The following is a 24,363-nucleotide window of genomic DNA, read 5'->3' as shown; positions in this document are numbered from 1 at the left end:
TTTACTCTTGTAGTTCCAAAATAACTGTACGGATCAATTATTATGGTGGTTTTTCTTTGCTCTCACACACAAAGAGCTCTGCTTGCATGCACATGTTGAAATCTAAACCACGTAATTTATAGTGGTCCCTTGCGAAACAGGAGAGGGAAGGTTACAGTAGGGAGACACCACCTTAACTCCCTAAAGACGGCGATAGGTTGGTCACATCTGTCATCAAAAAGTACACACAAGCTGGAGTTTTCACTACTATGAGACACTTTGGGATTTAAAAAAAAAAAGACTAAAAATTAAAACAAAACAACTTAGTCTAAGACTATTTTAAACCGTCGACGTCATCTAAAAGCTGTTTGCTTTACTCACTCTCTCTGTCATCTGTATACGTGTGACTATTACAGAATGTGTTGCTGATGTTCTACAAACGATCTTATAACTGTCACGTTCTGGTGTAACCTACAGAAGTGTGTTGATAAACTAAACGACTTTAAGAATGCAATGTACTAACAGTAATCAGGTCCCTTCGGAGCAGAGTGCAATTGGTAATTTGAACCCTCGTAACTAAAGTTCAAGTTGTGGTGTGAATCTGAAAATGTAGACTGGTAATAGTAGAGGGCCAATGCAGTTTTATTTTTTTGTGCGTGTGCATTAACGTATCCTTAATTGTTGTAAAACAAGGCTACATTGTTATATTATATTATATATTATATACCGATCTGCATTATCTAGAAAATATAAAGGAACCATTGGGAAATTAATTGACTTCTCAGATATATTGGAAGTTGTGTGTTTTGGTTCTACAAACAGCCTTATATAGCCAGTTTCGTGGAAAATGTGTGACGTCCTAAAGGTTGATATTGCATTTCAAATTGCATATTCAGGCTTGTGTCCGGGGGAAAGACAATAAAAAAAGGCACACTTGTCTCCCTCTGCCCTTGTGGCGACTTTGTATGTAAGAAAGATACAAAGAGCATTAAAAAGATAGTTGGTGTGGAAGTTCTTCCAAATAAGTTACAGGAATTAAGTATTTGTATATATTGTCAGTACGCTAGTGGAACGTCGATGTAAATTTTCAACTATATCTTGGCTTAAAGTTAACGTCAATCCAATGATAAAAGATCCGTCATACTCACCAGCTTAATAGCTTTTATGCCAATAACAACTGTAGCAACAACAAAAATGTTTAGGCATACACAGAATTTAGTACCAATTATAGTAAAATACGAAAATTTATTTAAACCTTTGCTACGAGTTGTTCGGTATTGTACTACGTACTAGGGTCACTTGCATTAGCTCACGCTAGTGGTCGCCGATACTTTATAGTTTACTATATTCGGCAAGAAACTCTCGGATTTCCAATCTTTGAGTTTCTTATTCGGTTTTAAAACAATGTGGGATTTAATATCCCCTTAATTTAAATAACGAAAATTTATATTCTTTCAACATTGAACAGCAAGCCATTCTCTGTTCTACTATTGAAGATTATGAATAGTGATAGCATAATCCCGCATATTATAATGTGTGATAGAAGGGAGTATGATGGGTTGTATTGTTTAGAATTAACTTCCGAGGCAGCCCAAACCATAAGACACGTGTATGTGTATCAATCTCAGGTATTAGCCGGCTAGTTTGCTTTACTCGGTCTGGAAGATTGGGCGGCATACGTCCTATGGTTAGAAAAACCTGGGTTTCAATCCCACAGATGACGCAAGAAGAATTTTTTTGAAAAAAAAAAAAGTTTTTTTTTTTTTCCTTTTTTTCAACTGAAGGCAGGTTTTCCCTTCTAGAATATCCCGTTTCTTTATTTGCAAAACTACCAGACAATGCAGTATATCGGAATATGGAATAGCCCTCCTATACTGTCGGATTTAGTTTCGACATTGTTTGTATGGTAGAATATGGATCTACGCATAAGAGAAAATGATGACGATAATGGTTGTTTGAGTCTTATTGGTGTAAAAGTTTTAGGTAGGTGCTGGAACCTTTTTGACCTTCTAAGAGTTTAAGATCCTGAAGCCCGGATAAAACCTAAATATTGCAATGCATTACTACTTTTGTCCGTAAAAATACATTTTAGTTACAATTCTAAACTCATTTCATTCAATCAAGTGTTTACGAAATATTTTAATGCAATCCTGTCAATAATATTCATTTAAACACTAATTTTATTATTTATTTATATATACATAAAAAACTCCTCCCCAAACAGACCATTCTCGCTAACCTTTCATGTATAAAATACAGGCAAGGTATTGGAAAAGAAGGAATAAGAACATGTACGTGTTTAAATTACCTGTTTTGTTGTATGTCTGGAATGTCTTAACAAGTACTTCAGCCATTCGGTACTTTAAATGTATTAACTATAATACAAAGGTAAATATCAAGCAAGGCAAGTCATGTAATCAAGTACTAGCTATAATTCTTAGTTGAATTGTTGGATAAGAGTTTACTTATACAGTAACTTTCGATGCTAGGCAATAGGAATTATTATTGATTAGTATTGTTAGTTTATATATATATATATATATATATATATATAATATATATATATATATATATATATAAAATGCATAATAAAAATATGAATTGTTTTGTTTAGCTCACAAACAATATTGTCATATTGTGTAGAATCTTAAGAAACTTTTTTAACCTCTCAAATAATGTTCGAGTTATTTTTCGAGCCTTATTATCTAAATAGCTTTTCGCAGTTTGCACAAATATGCAAGATATTTTTGGTGTATTATTTCATTTCACGCTTGAAAACATTTTCTGTGCATATGAGTATTCTTAAACATGACCTTTAAATTATTTTCTTATGAGACTTTTATATTTTATCGAAGTATTTTAGATAAAGGACTTTATCTAATACATGATAAAAGGTATTTCTTGTTATCTGAATGAAATATTTAATACTAGCTTTTCCCCTGATTAACTTAGATGATTTCTGGTAACTTACATTACCAGAAATCATTAAATGAATCACTTTGCCAATATAGAAAGCTATAGAAAATTAAATAATTTTCCATAGCAGTGCCAATTTCATTACCCTTTCAATGAAACTAGAATTTGAGAAGTAACTTCGAAAGGTAATGGCCTGCATTCATATGTATGCGAAAGGATAGACTGTATGCAACTTATATGTATGGAATGCATGGGGGGGGGGGGAGTATTCCTAGGCAATTCCCGGTTTTTCTTTCTTGCCTGTAATCATTACAGTTTTTTAAATGCTTATTTCAGTTTTTTTTTCCCGATCAAATGGTGTAAAAAAACTTTCCCACAATGTAAGGACTGCTTTTTCAAAACATTAAAAAAGGTGGCGTTTAAGTACACAGTAGCTGAAATCTCCAGCCTGATGATGAAATTAAAAAATGCTACTGTAATTTTTGCAGTAGTGAACACGGTTACAATTAAATTCATGCTCTCATTTGTAAGTGATGTCTCAATATTCCATTGCCAAAGCGCAAATCAGAAGAAAGCTTTACTATCTCTTAATTATAACTGCTATGTTGTGCATCTAGATGATTATAGAATCTTTCTCTCCAGGTTCATAATGGGTCTGCTGGTGCAGATACTTTGGACCAATCGTCAGATGCGTAGAGGGTTTGCTTTCCTGATATTGCTATCTGTAATGATTAATTAATTCTGATAAAGACCCTAATTTTCTGAAAACGGATTCTGACGTATCATCATAATTCAGCAAAAGCATCTTCTCCATGCGATGTTTTTATTCTGCATTTGATAAAGAGATTGAGGAAGAATCTCCATGGTGGCACATCGTTAGGACAAATATTCTTCTGTTTCTTTAAGTATTGTTCATCTTTCTTGGATTTCAACAACAATGAATTTCTTTCTCTTGCCTTGTCTTTATTCATCCAAATAGCTTTTGTTCTTCAGTTATTTAATTCCCTCTAGTTGCTGCCGACCTCCTCAATATGCGAATATAACAGTGATTATAATGGCGATCTTACTTGCCCTAAGTACTCTTATTTTCCCATCTTCATTTTACTGCCTTCTAAGTTTTACTAAGTTTTAGTTTTTACTTCCTTCTAAGTTTTAAGACTATATTTTCAAAAGTATTCATTCCGTACTGAATTTTGATCAGTTATGCCAGCGAACGGTTATCATATCGCAACCCCGTGGGCCGATCCGATACTTGGGGTATGGAATCTTATCCAACCCACGAAGAAAAACGATGCATTTTGTAGAACTTTCTACAGTATTTCTGTTTTTCTTATTTAAAAATGGTTATTATTTGTTAGCGATTGGTTATATAGGAAAGGAAATTTTGTTTTTATATATATTTGGTTGGAAAGACCTGAGTTCGAATTCAATCTAGGACCCGGAAAACTTTTTCGGGTGGAGTAGCCAGTCTCATGCGGTAATGAAAGGGTTTTTCATCCCAGGCAAACCAGACAGAAGAATGCTCACCTTTTACATAATATAAGTTGCCGTTAATGCATAGAACAATAATATATTATTTTTTCTATTTTAATTGCGCATGTGTGTGTGTGTGTGTGTGTGTGTGTGTGTGTGTGTGTGTGTGTGTGTGTGTGTGTGTGTGTGTGTGTGTGTGTGTGTGTGTGTGTGTGTGTGTGTGAGAGAGAGAGAGAGAGAGAGAGAGGGAGAGAGAGAGAGAGAGACAGTAGAGAGTTCGAATATATATATTCTTACGTCTGGCCATCTGATTTCGATACTGTATTCTGGTGATAAATTGTCTCATAAAATGAAACAAAAGTGACCTCTGCATTACATTACAAAAGTGACCTCTGCATTGGCAATTAAATCAACATTAATTTGTGCTAGAGAGAGAGAACTGTTATGATCGGTGAAAGTGTTTGCGAATGCAATTTCAATGTTAACGGAGGAAGATGAAAAACATTTAACGGTTGGATTTCTAAAAGACCTATAAGTCAAAATAAATTTTTCAATGTAACAAGATAATATCTGAGAAGAATGAAAGTTTATTTCTTAGTTTACAGTAATTTTCATTAAATGAAGTCAAATTATTTGGTGTGCTGTAGGAAAATTTACAAGAGAGTGTTATCTGAGAGAAATAAGAAATAAGTCGAATTTCTTATCGGATCGCAACAGTCTCTTGATTGGAGATAAGAATGCCTTCAATTTATATAGATAACACGACCTAAAACAGTGCTGAGGTTTGGAAAACAAAATTATTAGACGGAATATGGAGAGCAAACCTTATAACAAAGAACTCTGTTTGAAATGTTTAGAATATACTGTTTACATGACTATTTTTACCCTGCTTTATTCTTAGTCCATTCTACACGAACCTTTTCTTAATAAAAATATGTAGTTAATGAAAAAATGCATATTCTGCTTCGCACTGAACACAAGCATTTTCTAGAAATTAAAGTACTACATTTATAATACTCGGTAGGTCAGTCAATTTGGATGCAGCCCTTTGGAAATATTTGAATTCGAATTCTGTCTAGGAAGTACTTTTATCAGTGCTTTTCAACTGATAGTGAAATAGCCAGTCATGCATAGAGAAAGAAGGGTTACTTTCGAAACCTCGGCTTTATCATCCCTTAAAACAGACAAATCAGCCAGGAGAATACACGCAATTTATAGATATCAAATATATAGGTCTAAGACTAACTACTTTATCCTAAATTATGGCTAAAAGTATCAGGCAATGTCTCTGCAGTTTCAAAATATCGATACAGAACCGAGTTAATGAGAATATGAATGGATTTGTGTAACCGCAAGTGCTTTCGCACTACATTTAGAGGGAAAACTTTTAATAAGGTGTAGACATGTGTTTTGGTGATATCTTTAACTGATGGTCTTTTGTTACAAATCATCAGTTAAACCAAACTCTTTTACAGATAGTAAACTCAGAAGTACATAAACTTTCGAATTCATGCCCTTCCGAGTTTTCTATGTTGTTAGAAAGATATATTCTGTGAGATAATAAGCGATGCTGATTTTCATCGGGTCAGATTTAATTAAATGATGATTTTTTGGTGAGAGAATAATTAATTTGAAAAATAGGATGACTGAAAATAAAGGTGAAGTTGTGATCGATATTTAAAGGAAGCTGACTTTTGTAGTAGCTCATTGATGGTGCCATAGATTGGATAGCTAAATATCCTTGCTTGGCAACTTCAAGAACACATTGTCCTTCTCTGTTAATATATGACCTCATCGAAACTAATCCAATAAGTCGTAATAATTGGCTGATCTTTAAAACAAAGATGATATCGCCGTCCTTTTCCTCATGAAGGATGCTGATGGGGGCAAGAAGATTTATCATCACCTGGAAAAAATAGCAGACTCCCTAATCGTAGGAACACATAGCATACTAACAATCAGTCATTACGTTTCACCACACTTTTTTTAATGCTTTGGGTTTTCTAATAGTTTTCTTTCTTTTTTTAAGGTGTGCTTAAAAAAAAAAAGAGTTTATCCATAGCCACGTGCGTGACTATGATAAAAGCACATGCTCTACATAAAGATTTCACTTCCCTTCTTATCACCTGGCTTTACAAAAAGCCCTTGATATAGGTCACTAGGGGGCGTCCAGTAAATTCTCCCTCACGTCTAGTCAAACAAAGATCGTTAATTTTTATTCCATTCGCCAAGTCACGTTCCATTTGATTAGTCGATGGTTGGTTGTGATAAGGGAAAAAGGATTAATATTCCCGATACGACATAACTGAACTACTAGTAACCGTTTCGGAATAAGAATTTCGATGGGCAACTATTAAAGGTTGGTTTTAACAAATTGAGACAAGATAGAATCTGCAAGTGAATACACTTTATTGAAAGAAATACGAAGTATTCAAAATGGCTTAAAGAATGTAATAATAGGGAAAAAATAGGAATGCAATAACGGGGATTACTAGTTGAGATTTTATTGCTAATGCCATGGATCCGTGAGAACGAGATTTAAAAAAAATGCAATACAATTAAAGGCTGGGCAGAATCACTCGGAAAGCCACAATAAAGTATTTTTACTAACTAAACTCTAAATTAGAAAATTACGAGTTTCTAAATAATCAAAAATGTTCATAAATTCTTATCTTAGAAATAGTACTTAATGCTACTTTTTATTTTTCTAAAAAAAAAAAAAATTCCTGAGGCTTATTGTCAGAAAACAGAAATACACACACACAGATTTATATCCAAGTTTAAATTCGGAGGAAACAGGTGTTCCTAGCATTATTTTTGCACAAATACTTCCTCCTGATCATGTAGTGAAGATTTCTACGTATTATCATTAGCTTGACAAATGTTTATAAGTTAAAAAATACGCATAAAAAAACCCTTCAGACAGGTGTTGTCTGTCGCTTGTTGATTAATTAAAGACCATTATTTCTTCTCAGTAAATTTCAAGATATGACATCAATGTGTGTTTTCTATGCTGAACGATGTGCATCAAATAAATAATTATATAATCATTTAATTAATAAATTTAATATGGTTTTCTTGAGTTAATCAGAATGCCTTAAAAATGTATGCGGAGAACTCAGAATTTTTTATAAAAACGTATGCGGAGAACCATAATTTTTTATATTTTGATCACATCACATACTTTTCACATCCGTTTTATCACCTTAAGTTCTTAAAAGAACTGGGCGATGGACTGAGTCCTTGACTCTTTATCCCGTCATCTGAATGAAGAGAATCTGTGTGGATGGAGCGTTATCGAGCTAAAAGCTCCAGTCATGGCTGGTAACGGGCAATAGCCGAGCTTCAGTTAAAACTTCATTAGCTACAGCATATTGCCATTCGCTACCCTGGAAGTCCTGATTAGTAAGTAAAGGGTAAAATCTCAAAAAATCGGACGATCTCTAGGCCACTCCATATGGACGGGCTTTCGCTTTCGCCCGTCCATATCTCAGCGTTGGTTCCACTCAGTGACGGGCTCCCCGACCACTGAGCAGAACCGCTCAAATTCCGAGGAAAATAATTCACCGGCAAGAACCCCTCAGCGGGCCGTGCCGGAGAACACCTTCCCCGGAGACTCAAAGTGCTCCCTTAAGGCAAAAACCTTAAGAGAGCGAACTCAAAACTCATCACCCAGGATAACAGCAACAGCCGAACCTCAGTTAACTTCCTTGGTTCAGCATTGCTAATTGTTACCCTGGAAGTCCTAAAAAGGACTTTTATTCTTTTTCAATAGTCAACCATTTTCGTTTTATCACCTAAATCATATAACTTTATGATTTCTTAAATATTATATATAATATTTAAGAATTCAAGTGGTGTGCACAGGTTTTCAAATTTTTAAAAAGTCAACAAAAGGCTTTGACAACTAAGATAATAATAATAAAAAAAAAAAAATCCAAGAAACTGCAATCTCACAGTTTCGATTTATGTGTTTTTCCTGATTTTTTTTTTTTTTTTAGAAAATATAAAGCATGATGATTTCAATCGTATAAGGATGAGAGTGCACGCTGAAAAGTGATCCCATAAACTTTCACGTCATCCTAAGTCACTTTAATGAAACACTTCTTCTTCTAACAAAAAAAAAATTAAAAATCAAGGAAGAGAAGTAAAATTTTAATTAAATTGAAACTGAAACATTAATTATGAATGTGAGACTTTATCTTTTATGCTAATGAAAACTTTCTGGCCCGCGAGTCTCAAGTGGGGTGACCTGAGACGAGGCATTGTTTGCGCGAGACTTTTCTCCGCCTTTACTCATACTCATATGACACCTGCAAATGGGTTGAAAGCTAGAAAAACCCTGGAATCTGCATACGCGGCAATTTTGCTCCTTCTTGAAATAGCGCCTTAGGGACCAATATGACTATCAGTGATGAGATGAGAATCCTTCCCAGTTAAAAACGACCAATAATAATAAAAAACTTTTAGTCTTATATTTTTGAAAAATATATAACATATATTTTCACTAAAAATACGATCAGCAAAAGCTAAAGGTTTCCTTTTTAATGTGAAATAAATTAACGCTCATGGTTGTTTTTAGGATCTAAAAGGAGCTGAATAAAAAAGAACAAAGCAAGCGCTTACAACTTCAATTTTTATGTGCGTCTGGTAGGATAAAATATGGTGTGGAAATGGAAATCAGTTATAAGAATAAAATCCATTAATTTTCTTAATTATTTATTCTTTTTAATGTTTCTTTTCATGGTTGTCATATATATATATATATATTATCTTTAATTAACCAGCTCTATAAGTCACTGATCAAAAATCACGCTATCATTGCTAACAGTTCGCTTTCATCGTAAGTGTTTGACTATTAAAAATCAGTGGGAGACGACATCTTTTCGGAGCACCGTTGCAGGTGGAATAGTTGCTTCCCACGATGTTGCCTGAAGATGTGAGCACATTAGAGGACCATCTAAGGGATTTATACGTGGGGTAAGATTGTTACACAAAGTTTGGAGGATAAGGCCATTTCGCTATGTTTATTTATGTCAAGAATAACATCGTCCGTCACACAAAGCGTTTCTGAATTAGTTTTACTGCTGATAAAATGGGCCACAAATGCCAACCGTCTTGCGTCCGCTATTTGTCGCCGATAAATTCCGTCACAACACGCAGCCTCAGCGACAGAAATGGAGAACGGCGGAGCGTTTTCGGTGGCGGCCGTGGAGTAGCCGCTGCGGTTCTATTGGGACGCGAATTGTAAATTTTAATTGGGAAACGTTTTGTGTCAAAGTTAGTGTAAAAATGAGAAACAGGAAGATGTACACACACACAAACATCGTGGCTGCTCTGCGTAACAACAGAATTGGGGTGAGAGAGGCGACCGTACATGCATCAAAGTTACAGAAAGTTTTCTTTCCTTTTTTTTTTTTTCTTTTTCTCTTTCTCCTTTCAGGAATGAACACGATCTTGGCGGAGATCGGCCCTTGTCATCCTCCTGACGACTGTGCCTTGGCGGAGAGCACTTTATGGCAATTTTACACACGGAATAACGTTTAGTTTTCAATTACAGCCACCAATAAAATTTCTGCCTAAGGGTGATTGCAGTTAATGATGAAAAAGAATTTCAAGCTACAGGGGAGTATATGTTAATAGGTTGTACTGTACTCAGAATCATAAAGCGATTGTTGATAGGTAATTTTTATCTCTTTTTTTTTTGTATTTTTAAGTGAATGCATATTTTTAAATGAATGCATATATATTTATTTATAGATAGATTTTTTTGTATTATTTAAGCGAATGCATATTTATAGAAAATAATCGCGAACAAGAACATCTAGTGCTTTTTATATATATTTATAATATCAAGATTTTTTATTGGTTTCCTTATATATTATATATTTTTGCAGTTTATTTTTTTTTAATTAGAAATTTTTTTGTATTTTAAGACATTTTATTTAATTCAATGATATAGTATAGAAAGTTTATTAGTTAAAATAAATTATTTATTATTCAAATTAAGTGGATATTGAATCCAACATTATTTATTCCAAATATTGAATCGAATATTTTTTCAGTAATTATTTATTATTTATTATTATTAATTCTTCTAGTGTTTTCATCCTTAACACTTTACCATTTGACAGTATTAGAAATAATAGGATTTAATTATTTGTCATTCGCTAGTGGATTAATAAAATGAAAAAAATAAAAAAATATAATTATACGTAGCAGCGACACCTGTTTGAAGCGTTAGCATTATATGTTTCGTAAGAGCCAAGCTTATAATATGAAATATAAAGAAAAGAAGAAAAAAAACGGATAATAACGGACAAATTTGTTATTTAAATTTTTATACAGATTCTAAGCATGCTATTAAAACTTTTATGCAAAATATTGTATAACAGTTTTAATAACTTCATCTTTATTATTAACAACTTTAATAATCTCATATTTTCATGAGATTAACTTCATCAGAGAACCATATATTGTAGTTCTTCTGGAGTACGGCGGTGATTCTAACAAAATTCTGTTCTGTTTACAGAATTTCTGAATATTTTTTTTTCTTTTATTTTTAATCTTTTGAATACTACGACAAACAATGCATCCGGGGTTATTCGATTGATTCATCGTAGCATATTTAACACTTTATTTTACTTTGACATTGTATACTTCCTAGAATGCAAAGGGTCTAACCATTTATCTCATTAAAGAATATCTGGACATTTATTTATGGGGAAAAGAGTTTTGCATTATCATACATAAATGCTTGAAAGGCAATATACTATATATTCATCTTCCGGGTGGTGTAGCCTAATTAAGGGAACAGATGAGGTTGAATTGATCCACGGAACAACTATAATTTCATCTATCTATCTATCTATATTTCTAGAGTAATATTCGCGCAAGAGTTAAAGTAAAAACCATTAATCTTCTACACGAACTTGCTACTCTTTTGACAGCTGTGTTTCTCCTTAATCCCTCCTTGCATCCATGTATCACTTAATGAAACTTCAGATGGAGGAGGTTAAAAAAAATTCCCCTCCCCGTATTTCTGAAGGAAATGAAAAGCCAAACTATGTCGTAGGCACGGCTAGCTTTAATATATAGCATGCGATCGCATGAAGGCGATTGAGATCTACACAAAAGTTCCATCAGAAGCCTAGAGCATTCCTGCAGTGCTGTTTATACAGGCTTGTGGCGACAGAAATGGGCTTCTGCACTAACATGTCATCATAGCCAAAGAAAGCTATTTCCCTCTCTTGATTTACCGCAGGTTTTGGTAACTCAGAGCCTCATAAGTCGGAATGTACATCGGTGGCGCAGCCGGTTATATATGGGGATAAATGGGCATGGATAATGTGCTCACGATAGTTTCGTACTCGTGTGGCGTGGAACGAATGCCTAATGCACTCTGGCATATGTCTACAAGAAGACTGCGGTCTCCGAAGATGACATTTTATATCAGCTTCTTGGATATTTGCTTCCATTGGAATTATAGGAAATTTGGTATTTCTTCATTTACAGACGTGCTTAAGATATCCCCCGACAGAAATCAAACTCCTCTGATTTTTCGATGAAATGAAGGCAGAATGATATTCTTATGCTGCTATAATGTCGTATCAAGAAAGTCGTTTCTCCTAGTTATTTTTTGGGTACTGTACACTGTCCTGCTAATGTCAATGCAAGAGCGAGGTTTGCTAAATAATAACACTGGAAGAATTTCTCGAGAAAAATGACTGGAAGAGATTTGGAGGAAAATCTATGATGAGACCTGAGGATCTGTAATTCCAAAATGATGACTGTTTTCTGCTTAATATTTTCATCAGGATGAGTCCTACGAATATACTGCACAGACTGTAAACTGTGATTATGTAATCATGGATTTCTTCTGAATTTGTAAATGCTTCTCTTTTTAATGAATTCAGTCCTTATAAGGGCTGGCTTAAAGGGGCGAAGCAAGAATGTTTTTCATCTTCCCCGTTATCTGTAGAGATAAGGTGTTATTGAGCTATTAAAGCTCTGATCATGGCAGGAAGGTAACAGCAATAGCCGAGCCTCAGTTAGGACTTCATTGGCTACAGCATTGACATCCATTACCCTCCAAGGGTATTAATCACCGCCTACCATGAATTCAGTCCTTATAGTCCTTATAAGGACTGGCTTAAAGGGGCGAAGCAAGAATGCTTTTCATCTTTCCCGTTATCTGTAGAGGACAGTGTAGGGATAAGGTGTTATTGAGCTATTAAAGCTCTGATCATGGCAAGAGGGTTACAGCAATAGCCGAGCCTCAGTTAGAACTTCATTGGCTACAGCATTGCCATCCATTCCCTCCAAAGGTATTGGATTGGATGAATCAATCAATCACCGCATCTCACGGTCGATTGATCCCAATTCAATCCCAACGCCATGAATTCAGTATCTGTGAAGTCAACATCTGTAGTTTTGGTATCTTAGGGTTGTGCAGGTGCTGTTAATTTATTATTAAATACTAATCAACTGTAAGTACATTATTCAAAAGCATCTGGATAACAAACATTTAATTCATTATTTTTTTTTTAGTTCATGAAAGCTCCTACAAAATTCAATAGATTTGAAAAAAATATTGGAAATATATGTAGCTGAAACACTAAATATGTTGTATGTACTTGAAAACTAGTATGGATACAACTTATTCAGCAAAAGATACTTTGTATTGAGCCGTGAGCCTTGAAATCAGCAATATGTATTTTGCTGATTTGAATTTACTTTTGTATTGTTTGTATCTCAGTCATGAGCCATCAAATTAGGACATTTCATTTCTGTATTAAGAACAGTTTATCTTAATTAAAAAAAACAAAAAAAAAATATTTCAAGAAGTCAAAATTTCACGTGACAAGCAATTTATTTATCCAAATTTATTTACACCAATCTCTTAATTTCATCATCAAATCTCATAATTAATTATATGTAAATATAAACAGATAAGGGTTATCCAAGAAAAGTCAAAAGTCCTTTTTAGGACTTCCAGGGTAACAAATGGCAATGCTGTAGCCAATGAAGTTTTAACTGAGGCTCGCTATTGCCGTTACCCAGCCATGACTAGAGCTTTTTAGCTCAATAACACTCCATACACACAGATTTACTTCATTCAGATGACGGGATAAAGAGTCAAGGACTCAGTCCATCGCCCAGTTCTTTTAAGAACTTAAACAGACAAGGCATAAATCAAGTTTGGTTTCATTTCATAACCTCAGAAATTGCCTGCGGTATAATTTGGCTTGTCGTTTGTGGACAACTAGAAGTTAGCCAACTGAATGCGATTTCTTTTGCTTTTCATCGATTATTTTAACAACCGGTTCTCTACTAAACGGAAAATACTCTTTCGTGCCTAACTCTCTATGAATTATTCATCTGAATAAAGGAAACTGGAATGGGACAACATCGAAAAACTGTTATTGTCAATTCATGCTTTTTATTTATCTAGTTCCTATTATAGAATTCACATTTGTTCCTGAACTAATTAAGAAGTAGAAGTGATACATAAAGTATATTTTACCTAGTCTCTAGCTAAAAAGTATAAACAAAATATGGGAATATTTCCAACTTCAGCAAATTCGGGATGCATTTTCAAATTATTTCGGTATTCATATAATTTTGAATATAATTATAAGTAAAGATTAATACTTTAATATTTTGTTTGGGTAACTTACAAATAACTTTCCAAAAAAAAGCAAAAAAGTTGATATATTATTACACCAATCTATTCATTTCATCATCAAATTACATAATTTTGTGTGATTAGAAAACAGTTGTTGGATTATGGAATGAATGAGATGATTCATTCAATCCAATACCCTTGGAGGGTAATGGATGGCAATGCTGTAGCTAATGAAGTTCTAACTGAGGTTCGGCTATTGCTGTTACCCTCCTTCCATGATCAGAGCTTTAATTGCTGAATAACACCTTATCCCTACACTGTCCTCTACAGATAACGGGGAATATGAAAAGCATTCTTGCTTCGCCCCTTTAAGCCAGTCCTTATAAGGATAAGGAACAGTTGTTGACTCACATATTCCAACAAATAGAAGTTACGTAAGCAATTTTAATACATTTTGTAATTTTATTAAGATATAGTACTGCAGGTATTAATATTAATATTACATATATGATTATATATATATCTAAATGCGCATATCTATATTTATTCTTGATTGTGATTCTGATTACCTTCCTATCTCTTCAAGTAACTTCAAAATAATACTTAGTACACCGACTTCTTATCTTTTAGCGAATGGTAGATAGAATAATGGACAACAGTGACTGCACAAAAATAGGAATGAAGTATGGTTGTAAAGAAATGCTTACGAAAACACACACAAAGAGAAAACTGATAAGAAAAAGAAAGAATTCAGGAAAACAACTCAGCTTAGACAAGATAATAATAGACACTGAGGAAGGAAGGAAGCGGGGAAAGAAAAGAGATAGTTACAAGGTCAGACCAGAACGTGGAAAACGAAAATGCGTTAGAATATCTTGTAAACATAAATTGACGAAACACATGAATTAAACAAAGAAGGGTATGCATTTTCACCGTATTCAGAAATGAAAAACAAGAAATGTACCATAAAATATAGTCGAATGTCGAAGCGATATATAATCACACACACACACACCACACACACACACACACACACACACAATAATAATGTGAATATTGCAATAACGACCTATTTTAGGATTTTGATTTGGAAAGTCAACATTGTAATTATGCTTGGATCAGTATAAAAAAACATTTAATTCATTAAATGTTTTTTTTGTACTGATAAGTAAAATTGCATATATAACAATGCCCATAACATTGGGCGAGAGCTTGTATTTATGAACATGTATGAATTATTGGCTAACGAACATTGTAAGAAATAAGACAGTAATAAACAGTTGGAATGGTGTTTGGGGTAGTTGTAAGATTTTACTCATTCTCTCGTATGACTCTTTTAATTCTTAGAAGTTCTTATTATGTTACTGTATTCTGCCATGTACAGTATTTTAAAATATTAGTTACGTTTATATAGAAAAAAATAATCAAGACATAAACTTTAATCTCAATATTCTAAAAAAAATGAGGAGGCTTACCCCTTAAAAACCATGTCCTGATATGTCTCAGTATATTAATAACATTTATTTACAAAGTATTTTCTTTTTTAGTGAGATGTTTACATATCATAAGATGCCCAATTTCCCAGAATACAATTAAAGATTAATAACTGTTAAATTACATTAGTAGTATTCATTCAAGGCTTTGAAAGCTACATTTAATTGCAATCATTAGAACACAAGTTAGCCCCAAAAGTGAGCATTTTAGATGTCTTTTGGATCAAATCTTGTTTCACGTGTATGTGTTGATCAGTTACATGAAAAAAGATTTCATCCAAAAGACATCTAAAATGCGTTTTTTTTGCTCACTCTTTGAGCCAACTTGTGTTCTTGTGATTGCAATTAAATGTAACTGCAATACAAAAGTATAAAAATGCAGTATAAAATTAATCACTTGACGTTATATGCTTTAATGAAGAACACTTTGAAAATTCCAAGTTCAGTCTGAGATATGAATATGTTGAAGGGCAAAGGGATGAGATATAGTTCCCATCCAGAAGAGTGTATGATGAGGGTTAATTTATTAAGCAAAAGCTGAATATTAATCATTGTATTTTTGTGGGAAAAAAAGTTAGTTAAATAAATAATTAAATATTCATTATTTAATCTTACTATATATACAAGAGCTTGCATAGTGTATAGATAGATATGAAGAGGCAGTGTGTGTGTGGTTTTCTTTCCTTGTGTTTACTTTTATGTTCTTTATAAATTATGGAAACAAACACACACACACACACACATATTCTAACTTTTCTCTCATTATGTTATATTTAAATTTTTATTTATTTATTTTCCCGTTTTTACCACGAATATTTTTTTTCCATATTGCCATAAACATATCTCAGCTTTTTAATATAATAAATACAAATAATTTAGAAAGTTGTGTATATGTTTAGTATTGTAAACGTGCGGGACGATTGCATTCATTACACCTTTAAGACTTTTACTTAACACCAAATGTAAACATGATTTATAATTTTCATTTGCCAATAAATCTCATTAAATGTAATCACAGTCGAAGCTACTCACCGAAGCCAATCAAATACTGAATTAACATTAATTGCTTAATCCACCTTGATATATATAGATAGATAGCATGAGGTCAAAGGTTTCATGAACGTGCCAATGGCGGAGGTTTTATGATGGCAGTCGTAACAAATCAGTTTCAGTGTTGAATCTTCACAACTTGGCTCCTGAAATTAAAATCAGCGATATAATCATTCATGTAGACTTAGTAAAGCATCCAAAGTATTATGATTAATTTAACTAGCTAAATAAATGTGCCGTTGTCGAAAAAATATCACGCGGAAGGATACATTTTCGAATATCGTTTGTTGTTGCTTGCCGTGAACGACTGTTTAGATTTGAGAACATTTGTACTGCGAACTTACATTCACGCGAGTTTTTTGATTTGCAGTCAAATGTATTAGTGATATTCATACCTACCCAGATTTCATAAACTGTCATCAAAAAGCCTTATTCGATTTACGTTTTGGTTATTCGCTTACATGTATTATGGCAACCAAATTCGACGTGTGTTGTTGTTGTTATCAGGTACGAGTATTACTATGTTTTTCTTAAGTGGAATGAAAATTTCCGTTGTTTATATGAAAATATGTCCTTGACAGCATTTACTACTTGTGAAATTCCTCCAGCTTTATTTATACAGAAGTTAATTAAGATAATATTACCTTTTACTACCAACAAATATTGTGACGTATGCAGTTACGGTGTCACGATATCCCCAAACGTATTTTTCCATATTTACAACTTTATATTTATAAACGGTATTACTTTTATGTTGAAATCAAGATAGTCATAAATCCAAAGAATATAAATAAACGTGTCGAAAATGCAAAAGTAGGTGACAGTTAAAGTAACGAATATTATCCGATATATTTAGTGTTTGAAGAATTAACTCTTCCTATGTGTCCTAACTTTTTCTGACTAGAAATGAAAAAAAAAAATGATTTACTGTATTTTTTCTTTTTTCCATTTGTTGATCAACTATAATATACATTCGCTCTTCTCTTTCTTTTGTTAGAATTCTTCTAACAAAAGAGAAGAAAGAAAGAAAGAGAGAAACCTGATGAATGCCAAGTAACAATAAATATGTCAACAACCACTTATAAAAATAGCTTTATTTTTCTAATTATGGCGCTCATTGTACTAGTTTTTGAATTATAAACAAATTATATTTTAATTAATTTCCGACACACACATACACACACATATACACACACAAATTACAAAGTTACGACTAAACCTAAAATTCTTAACGATTAATGTAAATATACGGCTTGGAGATATTTAGCCTATCACCGTAGTCCGAATACATCTGCCATTCCTAATACAATAGTATTAATACATAGCAACCCAATATATAATTATATAACATATATGTAATATTAATAATACCAGTAATCCACATTATATTGGCCTTTAAGAGTATAAAAGTGGAGTAATATATTGGAATTAATTAAAATGCTGGAATTACTCCCTGTGTTAATCATACCACGGAAATCTGAATGCATAACAAAGTAAAATAAAAACAATATTCTTAATAATATCACAGTACCCAAAATATGTATATATAATAGATTGAGAAGAAACTAATTAGGATATTATAATAATATCATGGTTTTAAATTCGAAAATACACCATTCTCTTACTCAATATAATATAATAAATAACACAACACAGCTAACTGATTTCCGTAGGGAAAGTGGTACGATTGTTTCATTCAATCCAATACCCTTGGAGAGTAATGGATGGCAATGCTGTAGCCAATGAAGTTCTAACTGAGGCTCGGCTATTGCTGTTACCCTCCTGCCATGATCAGAGCTTTAATAGCTCAAAAACACCTTATCCCTACACTGTCCTCTACCGATAACGGGGACGATGAAAAGCATTCTTGCTTCGCCCCTTTAAGCCGGTCCTTATAAGGACTGATTTTCGTGAAGGTTGGGTGATTGATTCATTCAATCCAATACCCTTGGAGAGTAATGGATGGCAATGCTGTAGCCAATGAACTTCTAATTGAGGCTTGGCTATTGCTGTTACCCTCCTGCTATGATCAGAGCTTTAATTGCTCAATAACACCTTATCCCTACACTGTTTTCTACAGATAACGGGGAATATGAAAAGCATTCTTGCTTCGCCCCTTTAAGCCAGTCCTTATCCTTATAAGGACTGATTTTCGTAATCTTACGGTATTTTTAATATTAAGAATCTTTTTTTTTTTTAAAAAAAAATCGTTTTCCTTTTAGTCTTTCTCGTTTATATATCTAGTTCACACAGGAGGGGGCAGACCTGAGAACCCGAGCGGCGAAGGCTTACAGCGAGGCGGTGCAGCTTCTTGTGGGCTGCATCACTCGGGCCAGGCTCTTCCCCCATTCTTTCAGTTCTAATTTTGCAACTCACTGGCTTTTTCTCTCGTTGGTATGGTGTATCCTTCACAGTCAATCCTGTTTTCAATTTTCCAGAATTACTTTTTTCTGTGTTCTCTTTCATTTGTTTGTCGCTTTTTTCGTCGGTCAGACATCTGCAGAGATGGCTGACCGTCGAAAGCTGAAAGAATGGACGTAGGGAGAAAATGTCGAAGATCTGCTTGGCCCAGACCTGTTAATAGGTTAAATGTGGCCAAGCAGGTCGACTGAGGCCTCTTTAATACCTACTACTATCCACTCTACCTTTTCTCTTCCTCTCTCACTATCTGCAGATCCTCAACACAGCGTTTAGACTCCACAAGCCGGCGATGAATGATACGAACTCGCATAATATCTTTTTTTACTTCCAAAGGCCAATGATGAAAGATTTGAACTCACAAATTATTATTAGAATGGGTAACTTCTTTTGTTAATTAAGCTGAAAAGAATAGTAGTAATGTATATGTTAATTAAGCTCAAATCAAAAAGGAGTAGTAAATATAATATGAATAATACAAATCAGAAGGCTGAAAGCAGACTAGTAGTGCATATTATACCGAGTACCACCGCATTTTTTTTTTTTTTTAGTTTAATTTAAATCCAAAGCAGACAGCAGAGAAGTAATGCATATTCATAACATCACCGTATTTTTTTTTTTTTTTTAATTTCAATACCAAAACACTCCTGCCTTCTATTGTTAATTCGATTAAACTTTTCCTTAATAAAACTTTGTGCCAAAGGTATAATTACTAGATTAAACTTGTTAAGAATTATATTCATGTTTTATCATTGATCCAAGTGTAAACAAAGTTGGCGCGTATATAGGCTACTAGTAAACAGAAGCCAATGACGTCACATTAATTGCCTTTGTATCCCATAATACAAAGCACACATGGTAGAACTGCAATTTACACCTGAAAGTATGAAGATTTCTAAATGCAATCGAGCCATTCACAGCAAATGCATTTTTTTTTAAGTGGGTTAATTTCTAATATTTCAACCATGTAGCTTTATGAGAATGTTAGTCTATAAAAATATATTTGTAGTTCAAATATGTAATTTTTTTTTCCAGTTCTTTCTGCTATCGCATATTTTTTTTTCTCTTTCCACATAAACGACTTGTTTTCATTTTGTATTTCAGGAATATGTTCCATCCGTTAACTGCTCTTCCTCTGAAACAGAATGCAATACTCATCTAACGGTTTCTAATGCTAGTTTCACAAGGTCGAAGTTTATTTTTACACTACATCATTCACATATTTCACGCTCTCGTGGTTCTTTAAACACAATTCTGTGAGAAAGACACGTAGCATCGACCACCCAGTGTCTAGCCGTTGAAACTACTAGAAAACAGTTTTGTAGTTCTATGGTATTATTTACCGTCTCCCACCCCCACAAAAATCTTTTCCGAACTTCTTCCTTGCTGAGAGGAATATCTACAAGTTAAACCTACCAAGTTTCTGTCTTTTACGCGAAGAGATGTTGAATTGCAAATGTAAGCATGAATTGTATTCAGAAAATTATAATCCACGCATCACTTAATAATTTTTGGCTTCGAAGGTGAAGAAAAACGCGTGATTGTAATATAATCGATTGTAAAAACAACTGCTTTGGGGGCTTTTATGATAAATATCAATCTCAAAAGATAACCGTGTATCCTTTCTGTGTTATATCACCTACCTTGTTACATTTCGTTTACTTATTATACAGAACATTCAAAATGCACAGCAGCACTCGTATTTTCTCTCTTTGACAGTAGGAAATATATGATTTCGTTCTTGTTTCCGACCTGCTTTTTCTGATGAAGCCTTTCATCAGAAAGAAATCTTCTTTCTTTCTGATTCACCAGATGTTAGTGGTATGAATGAACTAAAGATAGAGAACGTGTTTAGAATATCATGTTTATTTGTATTCCATTTACATCACGAATGTTCTTATCAATGAAGAAAAAAAAAAAAAAAGAAACCTTTGTTAGTACTTTTCATTATTCTCTCCTCGATTCTGATTTCACCCACTTGTATATATTACATTTGTTGATACAGATGTAAATTTCTATCCATGCTGTCTTTTCAATGTCTTAAATGTCCAGAGAAAAATCACAATGTATATCACCTACATAAAGAATTAGGGAATAAAGCATATCTAGTCTTTGTTTAAAGAAGTTTGATTTGTGCTACTTTTCTATGTCAAATATTACGTGAATGAAAATTATAAGATGTCTATTTACAAAGTATTTTTTTTACAGTCACTTATACTAACTTAAAACTGTATCACTGTGGGGAAGATTTATAATGGTACTTTATACAAATACAATCTTAATTTATAACACGATTTGTTGTCTTCGTGGCCATACTCATACAAAAATAACTTCGGATCTTTCCAATCTTTTAAGTCAAAGCAGAAGCACGCTTAAACCATTCATAATCAATTAGAACAAATGGCTTGCAATTTTTTTTTTTTTTCACGCAGTTTGATATGAAAGTGCCTTAATTGATCTAAAGATCTTAAAGAGGAGGGATAAGTCACGACCTGTGGTGTTAAGGGTCGTAATGGTGGCATAGCAAGCCATCCGCTGACAACCGGTTTAGTGTTACATTAGCAATGTCTGTTAACGCTGGTTGGTTTATTACCAAGTTTCCACCCCTAATCGTTTCAGATAAGATCCTGATAATGTCGATAGTCTTTAATCCTTACCCGTCTATGAAACTGTGTGCTATTGAAGACAGACCTGCCGCTGTTACTCTTGTGACACTACCAAGTAATAATGAAGTTGTAAAACACGAAAAAAAGCCAACGTTCACAACTCACATGGAGATTTATGAAGTTGCTCGCATTGAAGATGTGCCAGGATTAGTAATAGCTCTCTGGTTGGAGAGTATTCGGTCTGATGCTAGCGACATTTGAGGCCTGTTTCAAACGTGGGTTCGGTGAAGAACTACTTGGAGTGGATTGTCTCCATTCTGCCCCTCCTTTCTCTCTGTCTTTCTTCTTTTCTTTCTTTCTTTCTTCTACTAGTTCCTCATGTCATTAGTATTGGAGAATTGGCTGGCAGGTAGTCTTCGTTATTCTTCACACGATACAGCGATAACATCCTGTCAAAGGTGCTATTAATAATAGAGGATGCCCAGCCAGAGGGCGTTTGAGATATCTATCATCTTTTTTTTCGATAATACGAACGATTAAACAGACAGGCCTCCCCCGCGTCATCTTCCCCCATCTGGCTCTGTGATTCGTTACCTTGCTGGGGATTTTTACATGCACTTGTGTACGTTAAATTGCTGTGCCGTCTCAGACGGTCATAGTCTCTGTAAATGCGCAGGACGTAGTCTCATTGCTCGAACGCAATCCGCGCATCTAGGCCAAGTATTCAGACGCTACAGAGGCTGTAGCCCCCGACTCTTCTCTTCTATAGTTATGGTCCTGCTTTAATTTTCCAAACTTATGCACGCCACACCGTCGTGCGTGCCTATCTCAACATTAAGACTGTAAAGTCCACCAAGGGACGGTTCTGAATATTTTCGTGTACTTAGGGTAAAACCCCCTCAATATGAGACTCCCAACTTAACCCCCACGGCCGTGAGAATGTGAGTCTTCACAACGGAAAGAATAAATCACAAGAAGCAGGTAAGAAGCACGCTCTTCTCTAAAGTTTTGGAACACATGAAGCCAATATTTTGTGGTCTGCGGACCGTTCCTTACATTGGTCTCAGCCTGAAGATTTTCTCCATAACGCCTTATATACGACGTCCGCGAGACTTAGGGGCCGTTCGGGGCTTATATGTTCATTTTATGGCTACCGTTATGGCAGACGACTGATCGTTGGCTCGTGCACTGGGGTCTGTCCGTGATCGTGGTGGAAGAGGCGTAAGATAAACAGCGTCGAACCGCACTCGCTGAGAAGTGTATGTTCTTCACTTTCTCCTAGACAGTTATGCCTTCCTAAACATATAGAGGAGGTCTATATTTTTCCTTAATAAGTGAGATGAAGTTATTAGCTGGGACCATTCATACATTACCTTTTCGCAAGTGGCTGTCGGCCACATTAAAGTAAAATATATTACGATACTCTTCTTATTTACTTTTTTTGTTGTTGTTTTGTTTCGAAGGTGACGAATTAAAGAATGTGTTAAGAACCAGAGACGTTTTTATTTTTGTTATTTATTTGAAATGTTATGTTAAAAAATAAGAATTGGATATTTATTGATTAAATTGGACTTGCAATTGATTTTAAAAATTCATCTGAAAAGTAAGAATTTGAACAAGTTTATGATATTATCACATTATAAAGGCGTACTGGAGAAAAATTTCTTTCAATTGGCGAGATTATCTTTATTTTTTAATTCAATAAAATTGTCAAATCATATATTAAAATGTCATGAATAGGTAATAATAAATTAATAAAAAGTAAAATTCATTATATATTAAATAAAACTTTAAATTTCTTAAATATTTAAGAAAATTACTGTATATTTTCCATAATTTAAGTTAATAATGAAAAATAACTTCACACACCGTATGAAAACTAGGATAAATGAAATACATTAAATAAAATTATATAAAAATACATTTAATTTTTAATAAAAGAGTTGTATGTTGTGTTTTGAAATAAAATATAACATAAATAACATAAAATATAACGTAACATAATAATTGTGATTGCTAGAATTTATCAATGAAGTTTGCCTCAGTGAATGTTATCATAATGTATGCAAGGAAAATGGATTTGGAATTAGACCTTAATTTGAAAACATGAACTATATTTTGAATGAAAACTCAAATTCATAATCTGCCGGTATTAATGATTGTTAAAAGGGTCATCGCGCAATGCATGGTTGATGGATAAATAATGTTCTCTATGTGGTTACGCACCGAATTATTGTATCGTAAACTTACGTTCGCTGATCACAACGCTGATAGTTTGCTCATTAATATGATTTACAGTTCACTAAGTTCATGAGCGTGGCTAATTATGAGTTTCGTTCACAGCTCTCAAGAAAGTCTTCAGATTGCACTCATAACTTGTTATAAATCTTACGGCTGCAGTCAGCAGTATCCAATTGTTCGCAAGCGCATGTAATAGTCTCATCATAGATGATTATTTTTATCACTTCGTGTAAATAAAAGCTCTTTGGAACGGGAGCGGTGAGATAGATAATATTATTCGTTCAAGTTGTAGAGTATGTTTGTCAGCAAACTCCGTATTGCTATCCGGTAAAAATATATTTCCCTTTGACACGCAAGCACGCATGTGTAAGGTACTTGTTCGTCTCCTAGGTGGAACAAAGTTTACGTTCAACTGTCCACAATAACAGAAAGGAAAAAAAAACAGGTGGTAGGCGAGAAATTCACAGTGTCCTAATAGCGTACTTTCCTGGACAAAGGGTTTGGAGTTATCGCATTGTGTACGAAAATTGTTTACGATTTACCGAGACAAGGCATTAGT

General features: G+C 33.8%; 1 protein-coding gene and 1 long non-coding RNA gene across 6 annotated transcripts in view; one reads left to right on the top strand and one right to left on the bottom strand.

The window, feature by feature from the left end:
• LOC150100173 (uncharacterized) overlaps window positions 1-24,363 on the bottom strand; it is a 60,774-nt gene that overhangs the window by 19,515 nt on the left and 16,896 nt on the right. For all 3 annotated transcript variants that reach the window (XR_016549281.1, XR_016549283.1, XR_016549282.1), the window contains one exon: window positions 16,522-16,685. This is a non-coding gene — a long non-coding RNA (uncharacterized LOC150100173). The remainder of the gene's footprint in view (window positions 1-16,521; window positions 16,686-24,363) is intronic.
• LOC150100171 (uncharacterized) overlaps window positions 16,920-24,363 on the top strand; it is a 123,310-nt gene continuing 115,866 nt past the window's right edge. The window contains exon 1 of one of the 3 annotated variants that reach the window (XM_090403140.1): window positions 16,920-17,046. The gene's annotated coding sequence lies outside the window, so the exon portion shown is untranslated. Of the gene's footprint in view, window positions 17,047-21,953; window positions 22,545-24,363 lie in introns of those variants that run through there. The other 2 variants (XM_090403138.1, XM_090403139.1) reach the window with 2 other exon arrangements.

Source organism: Typopeltis vanoorti, chromosome 13, assembly GCF_054136105.1.
Source record: "Typopeltis vanoorti isolate ZY-2024b chromosome 13, IOZ_Tvanoo_1.0, whole genome shotgun sequence".
NCBI classification, from domain to species: Eukaryota; Metazoa; Arthropoda; class Arachnida; order Uropygi; family Thelyphonidae; genus Typopeltis; species Typopeltis vanoorti.
The sequence above is the reverse complement of the archived record's forward strand: the minus strand, read 5'-3'. Positions and strand labels throughout refer to the sequence as shown.